This window comes from Diorhabda carinulata, chromosome 3, assembly GCF_026250575.1.
Source record: "Diorhabda carinulata isolate Delta chromosome 3, icDioCari1.1, whole genome shotgun sequence".
Lineage (NCBI taxonomy): Eukaryota > Metazoa > Arthropoda > Insecta > Coleoptera > Chrysomelidae > Diorhabda > Diorhabda carinulata.
In genome coordinates this window covers 9651496-9673347 of record NC_079462.1, presented here as the reverse complement: position 1 = coordinate 9673347, position 21852 = coordinate 9651496, and the positions used below count along the sequence as shown (strand labels likewise).

Below are 21852 nucleotides of genomic sequence, written 5' to 3'. Positions count from 1 at the left end.
CTAGGTACGCCGTGGATTCTCCTTTCTGAGCATTGCATGAGTTGCAACGATATCAAGTGTCTGTCATTAAATTATGGTGCAGGTGTGTCAAACTGAGCAGATTTTCACAAAAATTACCTTAAACAAATATTTCACTGCTGCCGAAGGAATTGTTTTCATAAAGCACTGCTAGAATAAGTAATACCGATATTTAATGTTTATAATTTTAGATTGTAATAATGATTTTTTGCTTTATCACTTATCTACAACATTAACTACTTTTTTCCTAAGTCTCTCTTCACTTTGATTTTGAGTGAATCTGCAATCACCTGACACAATTTCCATTTGATTTCCAGGTATTTAAACAGCTCATCTTCAAACTTAAATACTCATTTGAAGTGAATGTATTCCTTATATTCCATTTTGATTACAAAATCTGAGAATAATTTATTGAAGTCAGTACTATAATTTGCATATAAAAATGTCTTTTTTTGCACAAATACGTACTTCTAACACTTGACATTAACCCTTTCACAATTGACAATATATTTCATATGTTTTGGATTAATTTTAATTAGACAAACAGTTTTACCTAGAAATTTATAAGTTTTCAATGTGAGCACACACCAAATCTGTAGCAGAGTTCTTCCCAGGGTTTCTTCGGTACAACCAACTGAAGAAACGGGTGTAGTGTAGCAAAGAATTAAGTACCAGCTACAGTTGTCTCATCGAAAATATCACTGAAGACAACATGGCCAATAAAATCTTTATACTTTTCACCTATGAACGGAAGAACGTATTTGTAAGCGTTTCCTTAAAACATTTCACAAGTCTATAGAGGAATCACTATGTCGCCACTAGCCTTTTTAACTGATGATTAAACGAATCTCTTACTCGTTCAACAGACTCTTCACCAAGACTTGGTCTCCCGTGCTCTTCACAAAGGAAGTCGTTATTTTCAAAGTGATGATACCATCTACGCATGTTATTATCACTTGGAGGATAACAACCAAACTCTATACGGCAACGCACGTCCCAGATAAGTACAGATTGGATCTTTACAAACTATAAAACTATTATCGTTATCTAGCGGATTGCGGCAGAAAGATTACGTACATTGCATAATTTTTGTTAGTTTAATGTATTAAATATTACATAGCGTTAAAATCTCTACATTCATCTATAAACAGCCTTATGGAGTTGTTGTTAGGAAATCAGAGAAAAAATAGTTAAGATGAAAAGTAACAACTACTTATTTTGTGTTTTCTACGGGCGAATTAACGTACCAGATAAATGACTCTAATTGACTAATTGAAAGGCTTTCAGATGATGATACAACCTAATTTCGATAGGCTATCGCAAGACGAGCAAGCCTGACTAGCCAGATCAAGAAATATTATTGATTTGCCATGTTTAAATAGGAAAACGCAATAAATGTTGAACGCATCTGAGAATCATCAAAGTCGAGTGTCAGGTTAAAAATGGTCGAATTATAACTTCGATTCTCACTAAAATTTAATGGTATCGTAACAACTCATAGCATTTGTAAAATAGTTACACATTTATTATATACTAAAATTGTGAAATAGGGACCAATATTAAATAATAGAATATTTATTTTATTTTTATTAGATAAAATATGAACTTTTAAAAGAGTTATCTTATATTTACTTGATAATTAATAACTGATAGTATAAAAAACTAAAAATCAGGCATCTCTAGCGAACCAAAACTAAAAATTGGAGAACACTTCAAAGAAGGATAAATGGATTAATAAAACAAGTAAAACGGAGAAAAGTTTTTTTACATTGCGGACGTTTTGAATAGACAAATACATGAGGCAATTAGACTGATAACAAGACTTCTAGTTATGGAAAAAATACAAACAATTAGGGCTTAAACCGTGATATAATAAACAGTGCAGGAATGCTAAAAAATCTTAAAGGTAGCAACGAACAATTGAGTAACAATAGATTTTAAAAAAGACAGTAATAACATACAAGCAAAGTGAAAAAGATATATTCATATTATCAAGAGTGAAAAACGAGCCCATGAAAAGAAGTATTAAAAAAATCTTACAAATATAAGAAACCCTAACGAATTGTGGAAATATATCAATTCTCACATTTACCAACTCTAACAAAATCGTCAGGGTTTACAAGAATCAAATGATTACTTATTATAAAGATTACAAATTTGACCGTTTGTATGTAGATGTTTAGCAAAAGAGGATAAAATGTATAAATCAAGCAACCCCAGCCACCTAATGAAATATAAAAATTATAATATTGCACTAGATAAATCACATATTCAAGCTCTACGCAACTCATAAGCACTAATCTCACATATTATACTGAAAAATCTGAATTACCAACCTACTACAAAATATCTACGCCGTTCTTTCATTTTAAAAAAATATTTGACTCTGTGGAACACGCAATATTATAGGAGAATCTATTCGATGTTAGAATGTGTATACAAACTATTAGGATATTAAAACTTATCTACGATTCGGCTTGTAAGTTCGTTCAGACCGATGGTGTTCTACAAGGAAATACCTTGAGCCACATTTTCTCTCTTCATCTCAAACTTGGAAGCCTACTTTCAAATCATAGTCCTAAATGAATAACTCTTGACGAAAATATTGACATACTTACAGAGCTTCACATAGATCTATAAAGAAACCTCAAGATTTTAGAAGCTTACTGTAAAAAATTTATACTGGAACTAAATCCCATTGAAATTTGAATAGTATTTTTCGGTAGGATTGCTGATAGCCACAATTTCATTATAAAGAAATCATTATCTATTGGATACTTATGAATATTTTCGAACTGACTTCACATTCAATGGAATATTCTCATATAATCTAAGACAGCGAGAATTAAAAAAGAGGTTCTTCCAAGGAGAGGTTCTTCAAAATATAAATTCAGCTTATATAGGTATCAAGTTATTGAAGACCTTGTGTAACAAATCTGTTCTACCAATTTGCGCAAATGTAAACGGTGTTTGGTCTTCGAGAACAAAATAAAAAACAAAATAGCTGCAGATATTCTATTACTTCAAACGCGAACAGCAGATTATATATTCCGAATTAGATGTGTCTGTACAACGAGCTACATTATAATATAGCAGGACTTAGAGCTACTTCAAAAGATAAAAGATCGAAAATCGAAGGTATACTCTTAGAGCACTTCTTCATTTGATTCACTTGAAGAATTCTTTCAACACTTTATGTCAAAAATATAACTGGATTGACCAACTACCGCGCAGTTTAATGACATACGGTGATCATGGGCTAGATATGAAAAATTATTTTCTGTCTTTTAGTTTAATAAGCTTATTTGTTTTAATATCTTAATAAGTATGAGAAATTTCTAATAAAAATCCTCAAAAATAGACTTCAATCATTGGTTTACATACATGTAGGGTTCTAATTTAGTTCTTGTTGTATATTATTTAAAATGAAAAGTTCATATCATTAAAAACGGTAATGATGTAATGTTCAAATTAAAAGAATTAACAATGGAAATATAAACGTAACTTAATAAAATAATTGTTCATCCACGTTTAAGTCTGAGATTTGAGCAATTCGTCGTCTTTACGTTTTTCAAGTCTTAAAAACAATATAACGTCTTTTTTGGAAACCGTATATCTTTCGGGTTCACAGAAAATCTTAAAAACGATAGTGCTCACGACTTCTAGGCAACTGACTAACTTTTTTTTCTCTTTAAACCACACATCTTTCGAATTCACAGAATATCTTATAACAGCGAATACTCACATCTTCTGAGTAACTCCTTAACTAACATTCGCGCGTTTTTCGTCCAAATATTATTATATTAGATGAATAAATAAGTGAAAAATTCCATACATACATACAAAAACTAATACAAGCGTGTCAATAAAACGTCAACCTGCGTTATTAAGAATTTAATTTAAATGTTTCAAATAAATGTACGTGCAGTAGTCTCAATTCATTATCATCCGATTTTCTACCTTACAATTTTCTACTAAGTTGGAATTTCTAAAACCGTTGGGGAAATTGATACTGAACACACTATTCATTACTAAAACTAAACCAACACTCACAAATCAAACTATCTGACTCGCTTTTCGATAACAAAGTTATCCACTTCAGAGATCTTTTGTTCCTTAAGACAATAAATTGGTTACCGATTCGCGCACAGACAGTAACATTGTGAATTTTGGTATAGTGGTAATAGTGAATAGTAAAAACAATATTTGATAGTGTTCAAAATAAAAAACTTTTCTATTGATAAAATTTTATATATTCTAATCTCATATGGAACAATTCAATGATTGCACGTTAGGTTCCAAGTAAACTTTTTATACAGTTTTCGATATTTTTCCAAGTTTCCCAATTTTTGTAATCCATAAAATACGGATTGAAATGTATTGGAAATGTATCCAGATAAAATTGAATCGTAAAAGTGAGTACGTCACCAACTAATTACAACAAGTATCGGCTGCAAAATTTGATATGTATCACGTATGTTTGTGGATGGATTGACTTTAATGAATCTAAAATACGTGCCAATGGGATTTACCGACAAAACTCGTTTTCGGTATAACAGTTTCACGGAAATTTGGCGATGTTAACATCAATAAAAAAAGTTTTTTGATTCAACCAAACTTTAATTTCTCCGGCAAACTCGCTCATCTTCTCGAGAGTTCATTTTGGGAATCGATCGACTAGAGTCGCAAGACCTCACGCTGCAAATTTATTACTTGCTGGCAACTCACTAACTCCCTTAATCTCACATGCCACGGAGATTTTCAACTTTCTTCCGTCATTATAGCAGAACCGAACTGAACTAGTGCATACATGGGTGATGCTCCGTTCGTGCACCATGTTATTAAAAAAAACTTTATTAAAACTATTAGATTCCTGAATCATTATATATGAGACTACTGCATCAATAATATATGTATGCAATAATAACCTAAGTATACTTCAATGCGAGCCAAAGAAAATAGTTTGTTTAATAACAAGTCGACTATATATTTGATTATCATTTTTCCCGGTTGATAAATAATCAAATTACAGCTTAGGAATCCCAAGAAAAAGTGATCATGATCGAATTACAAGAAAAAAATAGTTGGGAGCTCGCTACTCGAATTATTGTGACCGTAACATTGTGTTGGATTATGTTTGAAGCTAACCAAACATTCTATTGAATTTTTATTACGAGCGAGCTTTTGATCAGTATCAAGCAATCACAGCACGTTTTCATTTGTCTACTTTTAAAGGAAAAAACCACTTACAAATTAATCTATGGGACAAAGCACTTCGATGATAATGTTTTGCTCAGTTTATTCTTTGTTTTCCAATGTTTTTCTATCCATATTGATATGAGATGAGACGCGAGAGCGCTGTCACTCTTCTGTCAAAACGACCTCGTAAATAGTGATTTGAACAAGTTAAGCGTGAGGTACTTAAACATTGTTAATTTTATCATAAAAAATCACTCCATTATACGTGCAACTATTCTTGCATTCGGCACGTGAGCATATTTTTTTAAGTATGCTAAATGGCTCCTCTAGTGACAAGTTTCTCATTCAAGAAAATGTATTTTAACAAAAGTGAAATAACTGATTTAAAAACGTTTATCGTTTTTGCACTATTTTCTAAGTAAAAATATTGTTATTTTGAATTTTTTTCTTCTATATTTATTATAATAATTCACATCATCAATGTTGAAATTAAACATTTTCTTGGCAAATGATAATAGTAACTTTTGGATTATGATGTTGACTCATTGAAAAAGAAAATGAATAAGCCGAAAATTTTGGTTGTCGTATAAATACTGTTGATTATCATTTAGACTTTTCACTTATCAGCTACATCGCTACAAAAATCTTTTATTTCTATTACGTTCTATAGTTTAGTTTTCAATGATTGTTTATGTTAATTTCATCATAGTTTTTCTATGTTTTTCATATGCTGTTCCCAATTATCCATAATAAGGGCTATGATCAGTTCACATCGTTCAGTTCTGGACGTAAAAGCTTCAATATTCATTTTTATTATCCTTTTAAGCTGAATTTGTTCAATTTTGATGTAGCGAACAAAATAAATGGAATTTAACCTCAAATAGAGCCACTTTATATCTCAGAATGGATTGACCTCATTTTAGAAAAAGTATGCCTATTTTTGGCGTTGCCATCTTTTATCTAAATAGGTTTCGAAATAAAAACAATATTAAAGGTTAAATTTTGTATTCAGAAAACTCGCTTTTCTTACTAATTTTAAATATATCACATTATTAGAATAGAAGCTTAACTCGTTTGTAATAACTCTTCATCACATTTCATGCTAGAACTCATGTTTTTTCTGTTACAAATAACTAGATAAAATTAATATTTTAATTACAGTTCCTAGGCGTCACATGTATCTCAATTACAACAAATCATTTTGTTTTTGAGTTATGAAATTGTCTCAGTCAAAACAGTTATATAAATCTACAACACACAAATATCTTGGCAAACCGACTACTTTGAGCGTTATTTTCCTTTCACACAAAATGCTTCCGCGTAAGTAGGAAATGGTAACACGTGATTCTTTCAATTTTTCTAGAACTTCAAGAGGATTGAAACGAAAGAGAAGAATTTTGTTTATATAGAGTACACATTAGAAATAAATTGAAATTTTTAGAATATTTTACTATTACATAGAACGAATAAGCAAAGGTTGTGATATTATAAAACATGATTATGGGCACAATATTACGTTTAGTTTAGTATTATAAAAAATGAAACATTTCAAAAATGATGAAATGGCATTGTACATACCTCACATTTAATTCATCGAAATCGATTAGGACGATTCTGAAGATTGCAAAACCAAAAAAAGAATATAATTAACAACATGTGAAATATGTAGTTATATGTAGCATTTCGATGAAATTTTATTTAGCTTTAAATTTGTCAATCGATTTTACCACGATGTTTTCGACTTTTAAACAAGTAAATTCATCTAAGATCGTCTATATCTTGTTCTCGTTTCTATGGTAGCTAAATGTTATAAAATGTATTTTTTATGGTATCGAATGTTCATACGACATTTCTAATTTACTTATGTAGTCCAATTCGGTCTAGTTCGATGAACAATGTTTTCATATAAACACATGGAATTAAGTTAGGGACATTGAAATAACTGTTAAAACTTAATTATTCACCAAAGAGAATTAATAATCGAAAACTTACCGATATAGTACGGCAATGTGTAATTTGACACACTAAACAACATAATGATTTGAATTAGATAGAAAACACTATTTTTAGTCTTTTGATTGTAATTTTTTATTGAATCATAAAGAACATAGGATAGATTATAAAATAACACATAGGACAAATGGCCTTCACGGCTTTGCATACACAAAAGCCTTAATGTATCGAAATTTTCCTCCTTTAATGCAAGCGTGGTTGTAGGTTTGTTGACGTAGACCTTTGAATTTAAATAGCCCCATAACAAGAAATATAACGGTGTTAAATCACATGATCTAGAGGGCCAATTCTGATCACAGAAACGAAAGAGTACAAGACCTGGAAATATCTCATGCAGTAATTGAAGTTTTTCATGAGCTGGCAACGTCTTGTTGAAACCACATATTGGTCACATCAAATAATCCAATTTAGGGAAAAGACCTGTGTCTCATTTTAATAAAAGTATGGTCCAATTAAGCCTCCAGCCCAAAATACACACCAAACAGGGACACGTTGTGGATGCATCTGAGTTCTCAGAGCCCCAAAAGCGGCAATTTTGGAAATTAAAAAACCTATAAAGGTGAAAATGTGCTTCGTCGCTTGGGATAATTTAGATCGAAGAATCAGCATTCTTTTGTTAATGGTTAATAATCCATTCAACAAACCATCTTCGCTGTGCATGGTCATTATGCTTCAGTTGTTGTGTTGATTGAATTTTGTAATCATAAAGACGCAGATCTTTAGTGAATATACGTTGTAGAGAGTTTTTTGAATTCTTGTCTACGTTACTTAACAGAGGTTTCTGGATTGTCACTGATACTTTCACGTATTGCTTCGATATTGACATTTGAACGACTTGGTTTTAGATGACCAGTGTGTTTGGCATCTCCAACAGATCCTGTTAACTTAAAACACTATGCAGGTAATATTTTGTATGAACGTTGTTCTATCTTTTAACGCTTCATTTTCACTAAACTTAAATTGTCAGCTGTCGATTTGTTTTTTTAGGGTTTTACTGCATAAATGGCGGAAAATTTTGGTACACTTATTTATTAATCAGATTTGTTGTTGAATGAGATGTATTTTTATCGTATACTGTTATATTCTTCAAAATGCAGTTATTATTAATTCTGATGTTGGGTTAAAGTTTCAATACGTTTTAATTGGGAAAACAGACTTGACGAACAGAATACAAGACCGCTTCATTATTACGATACAAAGAAATGTAACCAGAACAGCCTCTGTGATAGTTGCTGCTTTACTAAGAACTATTGGAGTTCGTATCTCATACGAAACGGTTATTAATAGACAACATAGTGTTAACTTGAAGGAAAGAAAGTTGTAATCTTGAACACCGCCGAAATCATGTCAATATGCTTCGTACAGATGACTAAAGAATGTGCTTCCTTAGCGATTAATAAGTGAGAAGGGAACTTAAACGAGTTTAACCGAGTACAGTTCAAGTTTCTTCTTATAGAGGGGGCTGTATTATAATTGAGCTGCATGTATATAACGCCACTATGAAGTGAAATCGTGAGTGACATTATTGGAGACAACAGAGACAATTTGGAATCCTAAATAATGATTTTCGATGGCAATTCATGAATGTAATTCATCAAGTAAGATTACTAGCCAAATCACCATATCTAGTTCCCATAGGACGTTGGTTGTTTATTATGATCCTCCACTTTTTTGGAACCTTGATGAGTTACGAACCAGTTTTTTTTCGATATTAAAACACTAATATGAATTTGACTCACAATTACACTCTCTGGTAAAGTATGTATATTTTAATATTCAAATTAATAGAAAATTCCGTAATAAGTTCAATCGATACAAATCGTAGGTGCGACGAAAATATGAAATGGTTTGTTATTTACTTTTTTTTAAACTTTCCAATTTAAAATAACACGAAATAAACTCCTTCGTCAAATACTTTTTTATACTTTTTCTAGTAAATCAGCAAACTGAAATAACATTCCATCTGCCAAATTCTGGAGTTTATGCAAACTCGTAACTGGATATAGTATATAAAACTGGCTTCGACCCTGTCTTAAATTCTGTCTTTTACATTACTGGAGTCATGACGCGCACGAATACCAGCCAACTTTGATACGATTGTTCGGCGTATTTATATGACACTTATAGCTGTAATAATTTCGATAGCGGGCCCTGATGAATTATGAAATTTGAGAGAGTAGCGACTGCACAAGCAGCTACGAAGAGTTTTGATAGTTTAGCACGTTATTAAGATGTTGATAACGGCCACTTTGTTTTCCGGACAATGTTCCAATTTAAACTTAGATGCCAGTTTGGCAGTCGGTGTGCTTGAAGGGAGCATGTTTCGACATTCAAACAAGCTGCGGCTTCAGGATTTGATTGTAGGGTTCCTATTTCAAATAATCTACGTTTATGGTTTAGTTTTGAACTAAACATGTTTGCCTAAAATATAAATGTTAAGTAGGAGAAACTGAATTAAAAAAAATAAATGTACTTTTCTAATTGAATAGAATATGTAATAAAACGTTAGCAAGTACCCACCGATTATGAAACATAATTACAAATCTAAGCAAGTAAATATATTTGAAATGGACTGGTAATTGGAGAATAAGAATTTGTTTCTTTCCGTTATTGGGAATAAAAGTAGATTCAGTATCGGTAAATATAAAGTCTCCAATAAGATTATTTGGTATTTGTTAGTTCAATAAAACAAAATCTACTTGTGATCAATTATTGTTGATTATCAGAGTAAAAAATGGAAAATTATCTAGAAAGTATGTTATTCGAATGACGACTAATACGCTTCTGGCATTCTTCTAATTAGGAACGAGCAATGGTGATAACACGTTGACAAGTGGCTCTATTGTTGTCACTTGTGACTTGAGGTTTTGTTTCATGTGCCTCATGTTAATTCTTCGCGAAACTCCTGTGACTTTGGATTCAAAACTTTTCGTATTATATCTCAATAACGGTCACTATTGCTATGTCGATCTTCATGAAAATACAGACGGATTATACCTTAAGCAGACATAGCGGCTCGTGCCACGATCTTTCGACTATTAAACTCTACAGGGGTCGTTCATGCTTTCGTCTAGGATTAAGCTCTGCCCAGCATCAACAGTTCTGCTTATCAACATGACCATTGACATGAAAGTTAGCCTCGGGACTGAATAGTATATGGGTGATTCCGTTCTAACTGTGATTTTTTGTATTCAAAATTTCAAGATTTTAAAATTTAACTTTTCTAACTTTTTTATGCATATTATTCATCTATTTTACTGTAAAAATAAAACTCTAAGAGGAATTTACTACAACTTCAAAGTATCACGAGCAAGACACAAATGTCGGATTTTGAGTTCCACGGTACTGACTCATTTATCCACGGTACTGACATGGTAACTTAAGATATTAAACAACAAGTGCATCAATTTTCCTCAGTTTGATCATAAACATTAGAATTTATAAGGTAATTAGTTTAAATCATTTGTTACGACAAAAAAAATTAATAATTTATCGGTAAATTCTAGGAATGGACATGACACGGTACTGACATGGTAACTTAAGATATTAAACAACAAGTGCATCAATTTTCCTCAGTTTGATCATAAACATTAGAATTTATAAGGTAATTAGTTTAAATCATTTGTTACGACAAAAAAAATTAATAATTTATCGGTAAATTCTAGGAATGGACATGACACGGTACTGACATTCAAGTGATGTAGTATAAGTTTTCTTTAAGTGGCAAGTTATATTGTATAAAAATAATGTTTAAATATCTTAAGAATTATTCAATTAACACAAAATTTTTATTAATTGATTATTAATTAATGACTAGTACAAAAAAACAATACAGGACATTGAATATCACAGTTAGAACGGAATCACCCATATATTAGCAATTACTGAATCGCTGTAGTCGTTCGTCATATTCATTAGTGTAGTCCGCATTCTTCAATTATTGCTTCGAATGAATTTTATGTGTTTTTAAACGCAAATCTCTTTTCGCTTTTGAATAGATGAAGATGAGTTCAGGCAACTGACGCCTTTATTTCTTTAATTGCTTCCTTATCGGAATTGCACGAGAGTGATCTGAGTTATGAATTTTTACCATCGCAATGGCAGACTCCACGACACCCTCCTAGCGCACCTCCAAATTAAAAATTGTAAAACAAATACCCGTTACTCTTTTTGGATAGATTATACATAGATTGAACATCGATCATTAAACAGCATCGGATACTATTTGTCAAATAGATACGAAAATAAAAAATATAGTAACTCATACAAATTAGATTATACTTTCACTCAATCCCACATATATACAGTTTGGTAAAATATAGGTACTTGCCGACACTTTGAAACTTTCCCTAAACGTCACATCGACATTTCCAAATGTCCGCGTTCCAAATAAAACAAGCATCGTTTGAATTTTAATTTGCTAAAGGCGAATGTATCTATTTTCGTTCTAATTTTGAAAAATTGGTATATATCAGATTATCGTTCGAAATAAACTATCAATCTTGTAGACTATTTATTAAAATTGATTTGTTTGGAATCCAGACACTGACCTACACGTTTCCACGTCACACGAATGCGTCGTAATATATTTATTATGTGATAATATCAGCTCAAAGTTGATACCAATTAATTGACTTGGATGAGTAATGAGAATTTATTATCTGAACAGTATACAGTGTGAAATCAGAGGTTATTTAAGGAATTCATAAATTTTTTGATTTTAAGGGATAAAACATCTACTTCGAGATGAAATCTTGAAGATGAACGAGGGTTTTCTGAAAATTTTCCGACCTCAACTTGAAGATATCAGTAATTATCGTTGAGAGATATTCATTAAAATTTCAGATATATCGGACGCTTAGCGCGACAATCGTTCAAGTGACTCATTATGAAGATTTTAGTGGAAATCGAGTAATTGAGTTTCGAGCTGTCCTTTGATATTTGCTTCGTGAAATCAATATGTCTACGCATATAGAAGAGGAAGTAGACAGTGTGTGCAGAGATTCCGCACTATCATTTACAACCATAAAATATTATGCAGACTTATTAGCTTGACTGACAACGATAATTTGGGAACGCCAAAAACTGTGACAACCAGTGATATCATCCATAAAGGTCACCAAATTACCTACACTTTTTCCAGGTTAGTCAGTTGATTGGAAAGGGCGAATCTGCTTCTGAAAAGGCAAAGACTATTTCATCGACCGACTTATTGATGACCATGTTATGGTATAGAGTATTACGCATCATTGGTGGGTAAGGTAAAGAAAGGAACTGCAAATAGCTACCGCATTTGGGGAAGAAGAAAGTGCTTTTCCAACAGGGCAATGAAATTTTCGACACTTTGGTGATCGCCAAGACTAAAAAACACGAACTGCACTTCGAATTGGTTGACCACCCATCATATTCACTAGATCTGTCACCCAACGGCCTTAATTTCCTACCCTTAAAATGAATGAACTTGCAGAAAAAAAATTTTCATCAGACAAGCACGTTCTTGTATACGTCAATACCTAATTTGATGACGAAAATAGCAACTATTTTTTTGAAGAGTTCAAAAGGTTAGAAGCAAAAAAATATTTTGTTTCATTGTTGGCTGTCAACGCATACAACGATATGTTTTGGAATAAAAATAATAATATCAACAAAAATTGAACAGGAGTTCCTAAAGAACACCCTGTGTCCATAGATCAATATACAAATTATTTTTTAATAGTGTTTATAATTAACTATCAATTATAATGCATAAGGAATCATAGGACACGAACCGAAGGTTGACTGCGTTATAATAATTATGTATAAGTTACATATTATGATCAGTAGAACATACTTTGATTACAAATTTGAGGATTTTTGAGGTTATTGAACATATGAATACATAAAGCATAAAAGATACTGTTTAATTCGGATTTGGATTGAGCTGCCAATTGCTCAATAAAACTGTATCTATGTTATTACTATAGTTATAACCCTGTATGACTTTTTGGTTAAATTTTTGTCGTATTAGTAACAATTATTCAATTGTGGCATTGGAGACAAAGAAAATATGAAGGAACAAAATCGAATCTGAAATATGGAAATGTGAAATGGCAATATAGATTCTGATATTCTCCATGTGAATTAAAACATAGTCTTTCACGTGACAAAGCAATTCAAAAAATAGTATATACGTAAATAGTATTTTGAAAATACTTTGTCCCATTGAATGGTTTGAAACTTGCCATATTAACAATGAATATACTGAACGTCCGGGCCAGTCATTCAATGTAACTACTTTTGGAATGGTTAATAACAACTGTACATATGAAAAAGCTGTCGCAACTATTTAATATTAATCCAAAGCTTGTTCGAATTGAAAATATAAACGTTTAGACATCTTCAAATATCATCCAAGTAAATGTGACGTCGATATTATATTATATCCCTGGAGCAATATAGTCGAAATGAGGTACGTGCTCTCAAGAGTACAAAACTGTTTGTTCGTCAATAAGGTTATGTTCACATTGTTTTGTGATTAGAAATGTGTTGATAATTTAAAAAGAGCTGATTCACCGACGGTTTGATGACAAAGAAAAAACTAGCGCATTGAAGAAAATAGTTTTGTTCCGTCACAATAAGCCTGCCCGTTCGTCCGATACAAATGAAGATGTAGTGAGAAAGATAAAAGGGAGATAATGTTGATAAATGAATTATTTTTTTTCCACAATAAACTAACTTTTTCACTCGAATCGCATCACATCTCCATTAGTCCATTGATATGTTACAATTTTAGGACCGAATATTGCATTTTTTTAGAGGAAGCCATTTTATTTTTGGGACATGTGTGGAAGTCAATAGAAGCTTAAAAAATTTAAATTCGTACTTTACTTATTCATTCCTAATTGTTTTCTTTATCATAGAACTCACCAAATTTAACTTACCGAATGTTAAACAGGTAGAAAAGGTCTCAGTTACCGTTTGGGGACAAATGAACAGCTGCCTACTACGACTATTATTATACGTAGGTTATTCCTGAGTGAGAAAGTCGATCCACCTTTGCTCACTCTTGCTGGCGAACGTTTTTTCATAGCTTTATACGGCGGTAATAAAAACGACTCACTAGATGGCTTGCGATACAAACAATTTGCCAAAGCAGTGACTAAAAATTCATTTAATTTATCATCGCTGCCTCCAACACAAGTTGCAGCTCGTTTTCTTAGTCTCCGAGTATATCACCAGGTCCAGTCGGGGCTCGGACGATATCAAAATCCTGAAGATTGGGGCTGGAAAAAGCATGCAAACATTTGGATCCAATACAAGTTTCCAAGTCTCCAGCACCCCCCGATCTCATGAATTTAATTTTCTGCAGATGCCAAGAAAACGGTGGAAGCATATGTTAATGGAAGAAAATGACTTCGAAGATGAGCTTCCAGCTATGACTACAATTTTAACTCCTGTCAATACTCAAACTTACAAATTTGACGTTGATTTAGCCACAGCCTGGACCATCGAAGAAAACTAGATTAGAGTAGCTAGCTAATAAATAATTGAAAACATTATGATGTCGAGGATTACCTTATGAGAAAGATGTCTGAGGTCTGGTGATACCATGTAAAAAACCCGCCTACAGACTAACCTCATGGGTGGCGGAGAAGAGAGTTAGCAATGAATAAGTGAAAATGTACAAATGTAACAAAAATTTTTCAAGAATATATTTACAATAAAAAAATCATAAATAAGATAAACATTTAGTTTTAACCAGATTCTCATGAGCATTGACGAACCCCCTCAACTTTGGAGCGCGGTAGCAGCGTTTTCAATGAATGAAATTAAAAAAAAATTACAGAGAAAAATTTTCCTCAAGAGATTATCTACAAAATTGGTCTGAGGTAATTTTTTGCAAAATGTATAAAAAACAGTTATAGAGCAAAAAAGAAAAGTTTTATAAAATTTTTTTCACTTTTTTGTTTATAACTTCTTTAGTTTTAAATTTAGGGCAAAAAGTTTTATAAACATATTTGTAGGCATAATAATTTGCAACAAATTAGGTCTTTACGAATTTGTAAGACGCATAGTTTCCGAGATATCGTGAAAAAGGTGCTTGCACCCCTTTTCCCAAGATGGCGGCCGGGGACAAGGGTGGCGACTCCACAAACTTGAAGTTAAGCTTCTATTGACCCCCACACATGTCCCAAAAAAAAATTGGGTCTAAAAAATGCAAAGCACATGTAACATTTCAATGGACTACATTGTATCTATATGTTTGTACACATATACTTCATTTGCTATTGAGTTAGTATCTAATTACTTTTGTTGTAGCGAATCAGGAAACATTCATTTAATAACAAACAATCAATATGTTTTATTATTGAGTTACGTAATTGCGTAACTGAGTGATTAACATAAAATCCTGTGTTTTCGATTTCCTTTACCTTTTTAATCGCATAAAATAATCTATAGTGTGTCTCGTAGTATCTCAAACTCTCTTCACAATAGACGTGGCTGTATGTCATAATAAGTAACATCGAAATTATTTGAAAAAATGAACAAAAATATGTTCAAAACTGGTGGCGAAGGAGAGCGTATCTGTAATTATCTCTAATTACAACTACAAAGTGCACTCTACTGAGAATCATGATATGTCAAAGGAAAAAAGTTCAAACGACCTGTTTGCTTTATGCTTGACATCTTCGTCAGTGTAATTAAAAATTAGATTTCTAATTCTTCATACACTCACGTCACACCAACCAGTTGGAGAAGAGAGAAGTGACTAGGTATTATAAGTTTAATAATTAATAGATAGACACGCATTACGTTAATTGATTGAATATACTACTCCAAGAACAATTATAAAGAGTATAGTCAATTATTCTTATAGTTTATTTGAACCATTTTTATAAAGTTTTAAGAAATTCTACTTACTATATGCAGATGATATTCCAAATTGTCGTAAATCTGAAACAATAAATATGTGTTCAGGAATATCGATTGAACTAATCATGAAAAAAATATTGAAATATAAAAGTAAAAAAATTAGATTGTATAGTAGTCAATCAAGTAAAGTAACATTTGAAGTAATGAATTGACTGCTAGTTTGGGAATTTTGAAGGAACTTGCATAGAAATAATAAGGTACTGTACTAGTTATCGGACTCTCCATTTCGTTTGGTTTACCTACCGATATTCAGGAAATTCACTTCTAAATATTAGAAATATGAATACTGTATGAAGTTCCTAATTTTTACTTGTTGAAAAATCAGTTTGAATATATTTCATAACAACAAATACATTATGATATTCATTTAACAAAAAAATAGAAAATTTCTTTGATCTCTTATTTCTCAGACCTTTTGATATTGTTTATGTTTCTAGATGTTCTTGATTATAGGTCTCTCCTGTTTCAAAATTAGTTTTTTCTAATAATTTTTAAAAGATAGAAATAAATTGACGAGTCGATTTAACTTCAGTATTTATCAAAATATGATATTGACACTGACAATTTGCTTATTTATATTGACCTCTAGATCACCTTCATTATGAATATCAAAATAAGAATTAAAAAAGAATTTTCTTCTAGAAAGAAAAATTAATTTTTCCTCAGTCCCTTTATATCAAATATGTAGCATTAATCAATTAAATTATTTGTAGTTTTATTTGGATTTACAAAATAGAACTATAAATTTTGGTTAAATTATTTTTTATCATTTATATCTTTTTCATTCCTATAAATGTGAACCATTTCTAAAAATTCTCTTTTTCGTGTATTAGATTCCGTTTCAAGGATTTAATTGATTGATGCTACTTATTTGAGATAAAGGGACTAAGAAAAAATTAATTTTTTAATTAATTTCTATTTTTTAAAAATTATTAAAGAAAACTAATTTTGAAACAGAAGAGACCTAAAATAAAAAATAGAAAATATATCAATTCAAATGGTAATCAATTTTAAAGTTGTGCAATATGGTATTAATCCAGCCTCGGCCGAACTCTGTAAACAAATCCCATATACTCTCTTCTTTTATTTGCTTTCATGAAATGCATTTTTCATATGGTTTTCAATGACATGCTGTATTCTGCTCAAGACCATAATACTCATTTTTGCTACAAAAACATCCTTTTTTGTACTCTTATTCGATTTTATTTCCTGATTCGCCATTGGTAGTGGTTTTTCTTTAATAATATTACCAATTTTTAGCAGAAATTTTTAATTATTTCAAGTTTTTCAATCCATGTTTATCATTGTAAACAGTTTTCGCTTCGCTATTATACATAGATCTCTACATTCGTCTTCCAATAATACCTTTTCACTGAGCCACAAAAGCTCTGATGGTTTGCAGAAACTTTTCAAGACGGAATTGCGGTTGTAACCTAAAGATTCTAAGGTGGATATGCATGGCAATTGTGAGACTAACATATGGGATAACTGGGGCCATGAAATCTTGCCCAACAGCTGCACTAGAAGTGATTCTAAATCTCCCAGCTGTCCACATGATACTTGAAAGCCTGGTAGGAAAAACGTTACTTAGAATGTTCAGAGACGGAATCAACAAAGAAAATCCGTTGCCTCAAAAAAGTTAAGCTTTGAGAAATTGGGAGTTTTCCAAGTAACAGTGCTGATCCCTGGTTCATGGTAATTTATAGCCATGAAATAGTAAAATTATTTTAACCCTGGAAGAAATACTATACACATATAGATTCAGTCAGAAAGGTGAAGAAAATACATAAGAAAATAGAAAAAGTTCAATCAATTGACAGAAAAGTAATAAGGCGAATAGTTTATTAGGTTTAGAGACAACAGAAGGAATAGCACGGGTCAACATGAAATTTGACTTTGATTGCAAAGCATTAAATTTCGGTAGTTTAGGTCGTAATAAGACGGAAAAAAAATATATGGCATGAAAAACTTTGCTTTTGTGCTTAGAAGACTGATTGAACGAAATTTTTAAAAATCTCGGATTTTAATTTTTGATCGAAAATAAAACTATTGAAATAAAAATTTTTATTATTTTTATTAAGTTTTACTATCAAATTAGATTACAGAAAAGTGGAAAATAACTTAAAAGTGCACACTTTTACTTTTTCTTTTATGTTCATAGCTACTTTCTCTCAATAAACCCCAAATATAGTCGCCTATCATGTTTTCATTGTATTGGCCTTGATAGCGTTGTTCAAAATTCATGATGTCCTGATGGAAACGTTCTCCTTGCTCTTCGGAATAGGCTCCCATATTGTTTTTAAATTTATCCAAATGAGCATGCAGCATATGTACTTTTAATGACATCCTGCAGCCCATGGCCTTAAAATTTGTAAGCATATCCTCAACCAATTTTTCGTAGTTTTCAGCTTTATTATTTCCTAAAAATCCAGAAACTACTGCTTTAAAACTGTTCCAACTTGCTTTTTGAGTACGATTCAGCAACGTTGGAAATTTTTCATCGGCGAAAATCTGTCTTATTTGCGGACCAACAAAAACCCCAGCTTTAACCTTTGCTTCCGATAACTTCGGAAAAAAATTTTTTAAGTATCCAAAAGCTTCTGAAGTTTCATCCAGTTTTTTAACAAATTGTTTCATCAACCCTAACTTAATGTGCAAAGGCGGCATTAACACCTTTTCCGCTTCAACAATCGGCTCAAATTTGACGTTCTGTTTTCCAACACACAATTCTGTTCTTACAGGCCATGACCGTTGAATATAGTGTTTAGAATCCGCTCTGCTATCCCACAAGCACAAATAACACGGATACTTTGTATATCCACCCTGTAGCCCCATTAAAAATCCCACTATTTTAAAATCTCCAATCAGCTCCCAGTTATACTCACGATAGTTTACAGATTCAAGCAAAATTTTGACACTTTCATAATTTTCTTTAAGATGTACTGAGTGAGCAATTGGAAGAGACGGAAATTTATTTCCGTTGTGCAATAGAACTGCTTTTAAACTTTTTGTAGAGCTGTCAATGAATAAACGCCATTCGCTAGGGACACAGGGTATGCCAATTGCTTCAAACATACCTTTAATGTCATTACAAAAACAAAGTCCATCTTCCTTCGTTAAAAACGTTGCAAACATTTCATGCCTAGTCCGCTGATCCGTGATCTTAACATCATCAAGCAAATTCCACTGTTTTAACCGAGAGCCTAGAAGCTCTGCTTTATTTTTTGGCAAATTTAAATCTCTAATTAGATCGTTAAAATCTTCTGAAGTAATGAGATAGTGTTTTGGTTGTTCAGGTGTAGGCAAAAACTCCTTATCGGAATTACTTTTATAAGAACTAAAAGATGAGCTACTTTTCTGCGATAATTTTTTTGATGGCTCAGGTACTGGTCGTGTCAGGTCGTGAACAATTGGAGCAGAAGAAGATTCGAGGTCAGGATATTCAATAGGTTTTGCATTTTTACCTCTACGTCTTTTACTCGGATTCACCATACAAAAGTAGCAGTCAGTAATATGGTCTTTTGGTTCTCGCCAAATCCTTGGTATTGCAAATTTCATAGACCTTTTCTCACCTCGATACCAACCTAAAAATATAAAAATAAAAATTAATATGTCTATTATTTTGGATTCATCGCTTAATTAAATAAAAATTGCTTACCTTCCAAACACCTTTTACAATAACTACAAGCAACATGTGGAGCCCATGGCTTATCTTGATTCCGTACAGGACAGTCAAAATATGCTTCATAGGCTTCACAGAGAACGTGAGATGTCTTTAGTTCATATTTCACGTCTCGAACTTTAATAAATTGACCACATATAAAACAAAATGCATCAGCATCGTATTTGCACTTTCGTGACGACATTTTAAGTTATTCTGGGCTTGTAAATAACACCCGATGGTTGTTTATCACTCGGGTGCCATCTAGCGGCACAGTGTAAACGTTAATACCCCACTCTCACCGTCTTTTTAAAAATATTAAAATCAATTAAAATTTATGAAAAAATTGAAAAATGAGTATTATTATTATAACTATCACAAAAGCAAACTTTATACCGAAAAAAGGTATTTTCTTTTCGTTTTTGTGCATAACTAACTGGAAAATAATAGTATAAACTTTAGGACAAAGAACGAAAATTTTTTTGTAGAGTCGTGTAGTTGATGAATGAACATTCGCTGTACTTCAAACACATACTTTCCATTGTTGCAACAACTATTCTTGAAGAATCTGATGAAGAATGTTACTGGCTGAATAAACAATGACGAGACTGTACCTAAAGTATTATATTTCAAAAGTTTTTATATTGAATTTTCGATGTTTAAATTACATCTTTAGTTTATGCTTCGTCCAGGTATAATTTATTCTAAAAATGCTCTGTGCAGATCTGTTTGACATTACCACCAATTCTTTTGTATAAATGTTTCATTTTTCATACACTTTGAATTTCTAAAGAAGTATTCAAATCAAATAACGTTCAATTACCATTTAATCATAGTAACATTACCTTGCGAAGAAATTAATAGGTCTATTTCTTAATGTTCATTTCCTGACATGCTAAGATTATGTTGAAACTTTTAGAGACTATCAAATGATTTTAAATATACCAGTATTCAGTGATATTACATTTTTTTTTTGAAAAAGTGAGAACTTTACATCAAGAATTCAGGAATTACAAGAAATTTTATTGACATGTACTCAGAAAAAGAAATTCATTATATGTTTTGTGGCTTCGTAGCTCAACACATTCCTGTACATGTCTTGGAATCGACAAAATGTAGTATAAGACGAGTGCTTTTGGCATCGCGTTCCAAGCAACTTCAACTTAAAAAATTAACTGCGCCCAAATGTGAGCAGAGTATAGTGAAAATTATATAGTATTTTGCTCATTACATCCCGAACATGTTCAATGGGGTTTAGATCTGTTAACACAAATGGCCACGGCAAAACATTGACTCCACATTCTTAGAGAAACTCCATAGTTCGTCCAGCTAAAAAATATATTTGAAAGCCCATTTAAATATGGCGATAATATGGTTTGAGATAGATCATCAACATCATGCTTGTCATACTGACTCCAATAAACAGAAGTCTCAACATCATCACTCCAACGCTTTACAGCAGCAAACCAAATGTCTCGTTTCTCAAAACGGAGCATCCTACACTGCCACGACCGTCATGTGTGACCTGAACAGTATCGCAATTCGTCGCTGAATACGATATTACGCTATTTTATCTCTTATTGCTGTTGTTGTTTGCATCAGCTCATATGGTGTCATATGTCAGTTGTCCTCTATCAACGGAAGCACTTATCGTGAATATTACGTAAAGAGAAAGGGTCGATTGCAGCATTATAACCACTGGTCATAGAGACTAATATTTCTATCACATGTCATTTTGAATATTGAATTTTGAATCTAAAGTTTTTACAAGAATTAATACAATTTAAAGCCACCGCAAATCATAATTAATTATTTCCCAGACGATGAATATATAAGTATTCGAAAGTGCCGAAAATATATTAAAGTTAGTCTACTTTGATGTTTCATTGCCACGTTCCCAAAAGAAAACACGTCAGTCAATGTATTTTTGGAAAGGTTTCCGCGGTCAGGATTATGAACAAATGAACTAGGTTCATGAGTTGAACCTAGTTCATTTTGAAAATTCTCGACGTTTTGGCTCCCTCTTTGGAGCCATTATCAAGAGAAGG

The 21852-nt window shown here is 31.9% G+C and overlaps 1 long non-coding RNA gene across 1 annotated transcript in view; it reads right to left on the bottom strand.

Annotated features, from left to right (window-relative positions):
• Positions 1-21852, bottom strand: part of LOC130891018 (uncharacterized) — a 252160-nt gene that overhangs the window by 125576 nt on the left and 104732 nt on the right. The window contains exon 4 of the long non-coding RNA XR_009058818.1: positions 16132-16164. This is a non-coding gene — a long non-coding RNA (uncharacterized LOC130891018). The remainder of the gene's footprint in view (positions 1-16131; positions 16165-21852) is intronic.